This window comes from Ceratotherium simum, chromosome 17, assembly GCF_057802395.1.
Source record: "Ceratotherium simum simum isolate JZ-2026a chromosome 17, ASM5780239v1, whole genome shotgun sequence".
NCBI classification, from domain to species: domain Eukaryota; kingdom Metazoa; phylum Chordata; class Mammalia; order Perissodactyla; family Rhinocerotidae; genus Ceratotherium; species Ceratotherium simum.
The window spans coordinates 49,143,663-49,153,075 of NC_141916.1; the positions used below are offsets into that span (position 1 = coordinate 49,143,663).

Here is a 9,413-nt window from a genome sequence, read left to right on the forward strand (position 1 = left end):
ATGGATTACCCGTACCCCTTTACCAATGGAAACAGGGCCATGAATGACCTTATGTGTAATCGTTCAAGAAAACTAAATCCAGAGAACTCAGACCCAGTTCCGAGAACATATCCTAAAGGTTTGGTTTCCTTGGAACCACTTCCATGACCAATGTTTGCACCAGTTAGTGGTTAATTAGGGAGGAGAATGACTGCCAGTGATGTAGAATACAGTGTTTATTATAGGGATTAGATCTTACACAATTGTGAGAGCTTGTGAAAAAATCTGTAATGCAAAACAGTGCCTTTGTGTCTGGTTATGGATTGGAAGGCAAGGTAGGTCAGCAATGCTGGCAGTCAGGAAGAAAATCTGGATGTAAAGCAGAGGAGAACCGGGATAAACCGGAAGTAGCAATAACAAACTCTAACCCTCGAGGAGAAACCAAACTCCGTGTCTTTTACTAACTTGAAACTCACGTGCGTAGGTGAATGTAGAGGAAGCTAGTGCCTTTTGCCACAGAGCTGGACAGGCTGCCAAACCAGGACACCAAGAAGCTCCCCAGTGGAACTGGATGAACTGGAGTCCTGGCTGATGCTCCAAGTCAGCAAAGTGAGCCAGCAAATGAGCAATAATGTACTCAAGCAGCATCAAGTCTTGCCCAACTCAGACATATATGTAAGATATCATATTAAAAATGCCTCCTCCCTTCTCATTTAGAGTCTTTATTTTGTGTAATGTCTGGGAAACATCATAGAATCAGTAAATGACTTAACCAGTAAAGTAAAGGAGAATGAATAGCTAAAGAAAAAAGTGAAAAAAAATGTGAAAAGGTGCAATGAATGAAGGCAATCTATTGATAAAATATATCATAAAAATACAAAATGGTATCCAGAGTAGTCAAAAGCTCAAAAATGTGGACACTGTCTTTCACACACTGTGGAACAGAGCATATAGTGGGATATTCACTCTTGAGGCATATTTAGAAATATATAGGTATATTTTACATCTATATCATTGTATACTTACATATTTGATGTACATATGTACTATGGGTATTAGATATATTTTGGACCCAATTCTAAAAATATTTCATAACAAAATAATTATAGATGTACAAAGGGAATTAGTTCCAGAGACACATATAATTTATTAACATTAATATAAACACCTAAAAGTTTTTTTAATTCTTAAAAGCACTATAATGCACCAATATAGCAGAATGACACACGGTCACTAAAAGAGATACAGAGCAGCGTTTCCCAAAGGTCTGAAGACCCCTGGTTCAGCAGAGTATTAAGAGATGTTACAAAGAAGCACTTCTCAATTATCAAATAATTTTCAGTGATGCTGGTTTAAGAAAAATTAGGCATTACAAACTTTTTTTAATCACAGGCTCTCTGTACACTCTGTTAACATTCAAGAGGGAGTACTGTCTGTGGGGTTTCCCAAATTTCTTTGTCTATGAAATCCTTTTCTGTTCAAGGAATATCTTTTCATTGTAATGTGTTGTGGAATTTAACTTGGAAATCCTAACATTGAGGGACTGTGAATCAGTGAGGAAGAATTTCACCTCTAAAAACACATGTAGGCTCATGTGTCAGTTTGGACACAGCAAGAAATATAGTATAAACGTAAGAGCACTACTCTGGATCAAGAGACCTCACTGATGACCAGACCAGTCACCCGTAGCTCCATGATCATGAGTAAACTATTTAATGTCTGTGATCTGCAGTTTGCATATTTTCAAAACAGAACATTCTTTGGGCTGGCCCAGTGGCATAATCGTTAAGTTCACGTGCTCTGCTGTCGTGGCCCGGGGTTCGTGGGTTCAGCTCCCCGGCACGGACATACGCACCACTTATCAAGTTATGCTGTGGCAGGCATCCCACATACAAAGTAAGGGAAGTTGGACACGGATATTAGCCCATGGTCAATCTTCCTCAGCAAAAACAGAAGGATTGGCAACAGATGTTAGCTGACAGCTAATCTTCCTCACCAAAAAAAAAAAAAAAGAACATTCTTCTATCTCTACTAAATGATGTTTTTAAGAAGCAAATATGATGTCAAGGATAAAAATATCTTGTAATATATAAGCACATATCTAGAGAATATTGATCAATATTACCATAATTATGAAAATAAAGATTATTCTGGTAAAAATAGTATATTTCTTCTACACTTCAACTACTGAGATTCATTTTTGCCAAGTTTTCCCAATTTATGAATTATTTTAGCCACCTACATTCCTTCATCCTAGGTAGATTGAATTAATAGTGCTTTTTATGTGTTTCCTTTTTTAGTATTATAGTGAATAATGATGTTGATTGTGATGGTGATGAAGTTCCATCTCTAAATTCAGTTTTCTGCACCCATTTTAATTCTGCAGATGGCTAGTAGAAGCTCCTACTTGAGGATTTTCCTGTTTTTTTAGTGTTCATTTTTCAGTAGGACAGAAGGTGAAACACTGACAGAGAATCTGTCTGCATTTGCATCTAAGCAAACTAAATTCTATTCTTTCACTTGTATTAGAACATAACAGGTTACAACATTCCTGTAAAAGGAGAAATAGCCACATTTGTTGTGAAGGAAATCACAAACTAAGACATTTTAAATGAACTGAAATGGTTTTCACAATGTTAGCTGAGGACCAGTGTGATATTGGAAGCTGGTGTTCATTGAAATAGAACGGAAGCCCCAATAAAAAAATGAAAGCACCACAAAAATACTAGTTTTCAACCTGTCAATTCATCAATGGTGCTATCTGGGATGGAAATTTTTCACTCAGAAGAAATGTTAAGTGCATAGGACAACGTGTCTTTGGTTGTCTTCGCCATGGAATTCATAATAGGTATTTGGGGAAATGGATTGATTGGAATAATCAACTACATAGACTGGGTAAGACACAGGAAAATTAGCTTCATTACTCTCATCCTCACCAGCTTATCCACAAGCAGAGTATGTTTCTTGATCATGACACTGATTGATTCATTTCTGCCGGTGCTGTCTGTAGATCCACATAGCATTGGTCAAATTGGAAAAACTAATATTCAGTTTTGCATGATGATCAACCACTTAAATGTCTGGTTTGACATCTCTCTCAGCATCTTCTATTTCCTGAAAGTAGCTACACTTTTTCCATCCTGTTTTTCTTTGATTAAAGTGGAGAATTAGCGGTGTGGTTATTATTATTTGTCAGAGGTTTTTGTTCTTTTTTCTTTTTAGCATCGCAGTAATGGACCAAATAATTCCTGATATTTAAAATATAGAAACAAACAAGACTTGGAAGAATAACATGTATGAAACACAAACTATTATTTTCTTAGTGCTCATCAGTGTTGAGATCACCTTGCCCGTAACTATTTCCATAGCATCGCTTCTTCTGTTACTTTTTTCTCTTTGGAGGCATATCTAGAGGATGAAGTTCAGTATCACAGGGTCCCAAGATCCCAGCAGTGAAGCTCATGGAAAAGCCACGAGAATGGTGACCTGTTTCTTTTCTCTTTTTGGTTTCTATTGTGTTGATTCTTATAATAGTTTACAGCCATTAATTGTCCCCTAACAGGCTGATTGGGACATTTGGTAAATTAATAGTATCTGCCCATCCTTTAGGCTATGCATTTATCCTAATTTTGAAAAAACAGCAAGCTGAAGCCAGCTGCTGTTAGTATTTGGGGGCAAGTGAAGTACTTGCTAAAAGAAAGGAAAACTTAAACTCAATAAAAAATGACTCTCAAAAAGGAAAATAAGTATGATAAGAATGTTTGGGGGACTTAAAAAATCTATTTCTATGTTCTCCCATTGGACTTTCTTACATTTTAAAACATGTTCCAGGAATAGAATCTTTTCTACATGTCTAGAAATAAATACATACATATTTAGAATTTTATAACTTACAACGTATTTATAACTTCCCAATTTTATAATGAAATCAGATGCATTTTTTTTTTTTTTGTGAGGAGATCAGCCCTGTGCTAACATCTGCCAATCCTCCTCTTTTTTTTGCTGAGGAAGACTGGCCTGGGCTAACATCCATGCCCATCTTCCTCCACTTTATATGGGAAGCCGCCACAGCATGGCCTGACAAGCAGTGCATCGGTGCACACCCGGGATCCAAACCAGCGAACCCCGGGTCACTGCAGCTGATCGCGTGCACTTAACCGCTTGCGCCACCGGGCCGGCCCTCCAGATGCATTTTTTTATAGGCTGAATGACACCTAAGGAGGTAGACAAACTGTGTTTTTCTTTAAGAAATATTCATAGCTGTGTAACACATTACCACAAATTTAGTGGCACGTGTATTATCTCACAGTTTTGGGGGCAAAGAGTCTGGCCATGATTTAGCTGTGTTCCATGATTCAGGATCTCACCAAGTGGAAATAAAAGTTTTGATGATGTTGCGTTCTATCTACAGGCTTCACTGAGGAAGAATTCACGTCCAAGCTCACTGAAGTTGTTGGCAGAATTCATTTTCTTGCGACCCTCTCCACAGGCACTTCATAACGTGGCTGCTTACTTCTTCAAGGCCAGGAAGAATCTCTCTCACTCAGGGGAGGCTCAGCTACTCTGTTAAAAACTTTTCCTGATTACATCAGGTCCATGAAGGATAACCTCCCCTTCAATTATCTTAAAATCAGTTGATTTTATCTGCAGAATCCCTTCATGCTTGCCATATTCCGCAGGCCAGAAGTCAGTCACAGGTCATGCCCACAGCTATGGGGAGGTAATTATACAGGATGTGAACATCAGGGATCTCTAATCACGAGGAGCAAAAGATTTGAATTTTGATGTAGTGCAATTTATTAGTTTATTCATTTTATGAATCATGCTTTTGGTATTGTTTCTAAGATGTCCGCCTAACTCAAGTTTAGAAAACTTTTTTTCCATGTTTTCTTCTAAAGTTTATAGTTGCTCCTGTTACATCTAGGTGTATGGTCAATTTTGAGTTAATTTTGTACAAGGTATGAAATAAGGTTCTAAATTCATCTTTATACATGTGAATAACTAATTGTTTATTCAACTTCATTGTTGACAAAAAGATTATTTCCCCATTGATTGCCTTGATACCTTTTTTGAAATCAAATTACAATGGATATAAACGTTAATCTGGGCTCTCAATTGTGCTTCCTAGATATATATGTCTATCTTCATGAGAGTACCAGACTATCCTGATTAATGCAGCCTACTAGTAAACTTTCATATTTGGAGCTATAATCCTCTAACATTGTTCTTTTTTAAAAAAAATTCTTTTGGCTATTCTGGGTGCTTTGCATTTCCATATACATTTTAAGAACAGTTTTTCGCTGTCGGCAAATAGAGCCTGCTGGGATTTGATAGGGATTGCACTGAGTATGTAGATCATCTCTTTACCTGAAGAGACTCTCCTTATTCCAGATTTCAGTTCAGTTGGTCCTCCTTCCTTGCACAGCTCTCTGATGACTTTAAAATATAATTTTGGCCAGTGATTCCCTGTATGCTTGTTGTTGTAGGAGGAAATTTTGTCTTTTTCAAGCTACTACATTGTACTAATGAGTGGGAGTTTTCACGGGTTAACTCTGAAGTATCAAAAAAAAGGATCAAATGAATAAGTAACAAGCCTCCATGCCTGCTCTGTACCAGACAGGCAAACAGGAACGCTCTTTACACAGCCAGTCTACTCACTACTCACAAAGACCATTGGATGAGGTTTGCATTATTATCTGCATTTTACTGATGATTATACTCAGGCAGAGATTAGTTTTAAAACAGAGTCCAAGATCAGAAATATATGATGCAGAGAGTCTGGGTTTTCCTTCCTGGCAGTCTGGCTCCAAGATCCTCTGCTAAAAACAGTTATACTGTAAAAACTGAAACTGCATAAAATCCAAAAGTGGAGGCAGATTCTAACATCTATTAACCTTAAAAATATGAAGTAATCAAAATGGATTAAACAGAGAATAAACTGAATATTCATACATACAGAAGTGTTGAAACTATAATGGAAACCATGTTCTTTTGAAGTTTCCAAGGAATATTTATAAAATTTATGAATACTTAAGTGAAATTAATATTTAAATATTAAATAGACTCAAGAGAGAAACTTTATCAAAAGCTTAGTCATGAGATATGTTTTGATAGCTATTCATAATGAGCTGAAAAGCCTGAATGAGAAAAGGTGGATTTAAACCTAGATGACCTCCCTGGGACTCATTTCCTATTTTGTAAATTATAAGATAATAACTCTTTCCATCCATGATGTGTGTGTCTGTGTGTGTGTGTGTGTGTGCGTGCGTGTGCTTATCATCTTGTGAAAAGTAAAATTATACATAAATGTTACTTATCAGCAATCAGCCTTTAGGGAGTATTGGCCTTACTGGGATTCCCAAGAAAACATTGCCACTTTGATAAGAAAAGCTTAGATTCTTTCTATGTGAATCTGACATTAAAATAAATAAATCCATAGTGATGAAGATCCTAGTTATGACCAAGCTCCATATAACAATTTAAATATTCACTGTATATTCTGTGTAGTAGGTTTTAAAATTTTACTAAATGACAAAGTTGATGAAGACAAATTATGGAGAGGTTAAACAAGGAAAAGTTGCAAAGCAATGAAAGAGAATATCTCTCTATTTGCATGGTGCAAATGTGAATTCAGATTTCATTTCAACATCGGTTATGAAATATTCCAGCCTATGGAAAGAGCATAAAGTATGTGAATAAGAGTTAACTTGAGCTGTTTGGAGAGTAACAATGTTTTTCAGAAAGACAGCATCAAGCTCTTTCACTAGCATACCCTGGTATTTTCCTGCGTTACGTTGGGCATGGGGTTTAAAAGAAACAATAACTTTACTATAAATTCAGAAATCAGCTGCACATAGAAGTTAAGGTCAGAGTATTAAAGGAATCATGACCAGTGATATTAGACTTGACTTTTTTTTTCTAGACATGATAAGTTTAAGTTTATTACAAAAATATTAATCCTAATAATGACAGAATTTATTCTGCGAAATTTTGTCAGTGGCCTCATAGCAATGGTGAACCACATTAACTGGGTCAAGAGACAAAAGATATCCTCAGCTGATCAAATTCTCACTGCTCTGGGGTCTGCAGAATTTGATTTCTCAGAGTAATATTAATAAATTGGTATACAACTGTTTAATCCAATTTTATATACTTCAGAAGTAAGAACTGTTGTTTGTATTGCCTGGACAATAACTGACAATTTTAGCATTTGGCTTGCTACTAGCATCAGCATATTTTATTTGCTCAAAGATAGCCAATATCTCCAGCCTTATATTTCTTTACCTGAAGTGGAGAGTTAAAGTGTAGTTCTCATGACACTGTTGAAGCCTATGTTCTCTTTGGTTTTTCATGTTGCAGTGGTAAGCACAGATGATAATACGCAGAAAAATGAAGATGAAGGAAACATCACTTGGAGGATCAAATTGAGGGACATTGTGCAACTTTCACATTTGACTGTAGTCACCCTGGCAAACTTCCTACCCTTGCCTACATCCCTGACATCTTCTCTGTTGTTAATCTGTTCCCCGTGGAAGGCTCTCAAGAAGATGCAGGTGAATGTCAAAGTATCCCAAGATCCCAGCTCCAATGTGCATATAAGAGCCGTGCAAACTCTCATCTCCTTTCTCTTGCTATTTGCTGTTTACTTCCTGGCTCTACTCATCTCATTTTGGAGTTCTAACATGCTGCAGAATGAGCTGGTTCTCATGCTTTGTGAGGGTCTTGGAATCTGTATCCTTCAAGCCACTTGTTTATCCTGATTTAGGCAAAGAAGAAGCTAAAATGACTTTCTGTCAGTTTTATGGCAGGTGAAATGCTGGCTGAAAAAATGGAAACCCTCAACTCCATAGATCGATAAGAGGGACTTTGTGTATGTTCTAGAAGAAAACAAGCTGATGGAGCCTGTAACATTTTACACTTCTTGCTGGTTTTTCCATAGTGTATGTAATTGAATAATTTTCAGTTTCACCTAGAAAAGTCTTACCTAAGCTTACCACATAAAGATGTATACATGTGTATGTGTGAAAAATATAATAAATATTGGAAATAACATACCATCACCAAATTTTTTTTCAAGTAAACAATATAATTATAAAAAATATCGTAAGAAATTCCACAGAAGTATGAAGCCATATGTGTTTCACATACATATTCTATGTTATCTTCTTATGATTGAAAAATGTATGGTCTATATTTATGCATTTTTAAGAACTGACAACTTATCTCAGGAAATCATTGCTATTTTTCATTGTAATTTGTACCATAGTGTGTTTAGATTTCATCATTGGAAATTTTAATCTTTTGCATGGTAAGGATATTCAATGCTAAATTACACATTGAAGATGTATGTTTGGCATAGATATTATTCCATCATGAATACCTACCTCATAGTTAATAGAGAGCAATCAGAACTGTTATTAAGAAGGGTGTAAACAATATCATTCAACAGTGACAAACACATTGAGAGTAAATTATATATATGTGTACAATAAACAATACTGAAGTATATTTGATTTAAAGAAGTAGGTGAAAAGGTTGGAAAAAAATGAATTCTACCATAGGCATAAAGATGAAAGGAACATGATCATGGTCTCTTTTTAATGTTGTTATATGTTTCCACATCTATTTAGAAAAGTCACTTCCTCAAGCTTTTGAATTAAGGATGACCATTTTTGAAATTGAGATGTGATGTAAAATATTTCAGTTTTCTCTTAAACCACCTCCGGGCCTTGAACTGTCAAAATTCTCCTACATCTACCATTCTTAAAATTCTTTTTAAATTTCTGATAGAAAACTCAAATCTTCCACATCTAAAATATACTCACCACAAGAATAGTAAAGACGTTATGGGGTATAATTCAGTGAACTTTTCTGCATACATTAACATGACATCTATTAAGTCTGTGTAATAATTATAGAGAATTTCTTAAAGATCTGTTTTACTATATTCTTTGGAAAATGATGAAATGGGAGAAACTGTGTTGGCATATTTATTGATAGCTAGTTCTATTATAAGAAAGAAACGTATAAGCTTACTCAACAACTGAATTCTACACAACAGTATTAATTCTTGGTGTTTTGAAATTTAACATTTTTTAAGTAAGGTAAGTAAATTATCATTAATATGCTGATTTTCAGTTACTCTTGATGAATCAGTACATGAAGGTGTTCTTTCAGGCTAAGCCCCAACGCTAAGAATGATATGTGTATCATAAGGCCATGGGGAAGATAGGTAGTGTTCTATCACAGTGAACTCTGCCACTTAGAAAACTGGATGAAGTCACATCTATCATTTAGAGTTCTCCCATTTAGCTGCCATCAACATCATCATCATCATCATCATCCTCATCCTCACGTATCTCTTCTAATAATATACTTGAAATGTTTCTATGCACACTTTTGACAATGTGTAAGTACTTTCCTAAAGACTATCA

At 35.7% G+C, this 9,413-nt stretch overlaps 1 pseudogene; it reads left to right on the forward strand.

The window, feature by feature from the left end:
* Positions 1–7,739, forward strand: LOC101401423 (taste receptor type 2 member 19-like; annotated as a pseudogene).
* The last annotated feature ends 1,674 nt before the right edge of the window (positions 7,740–9,413 follow it).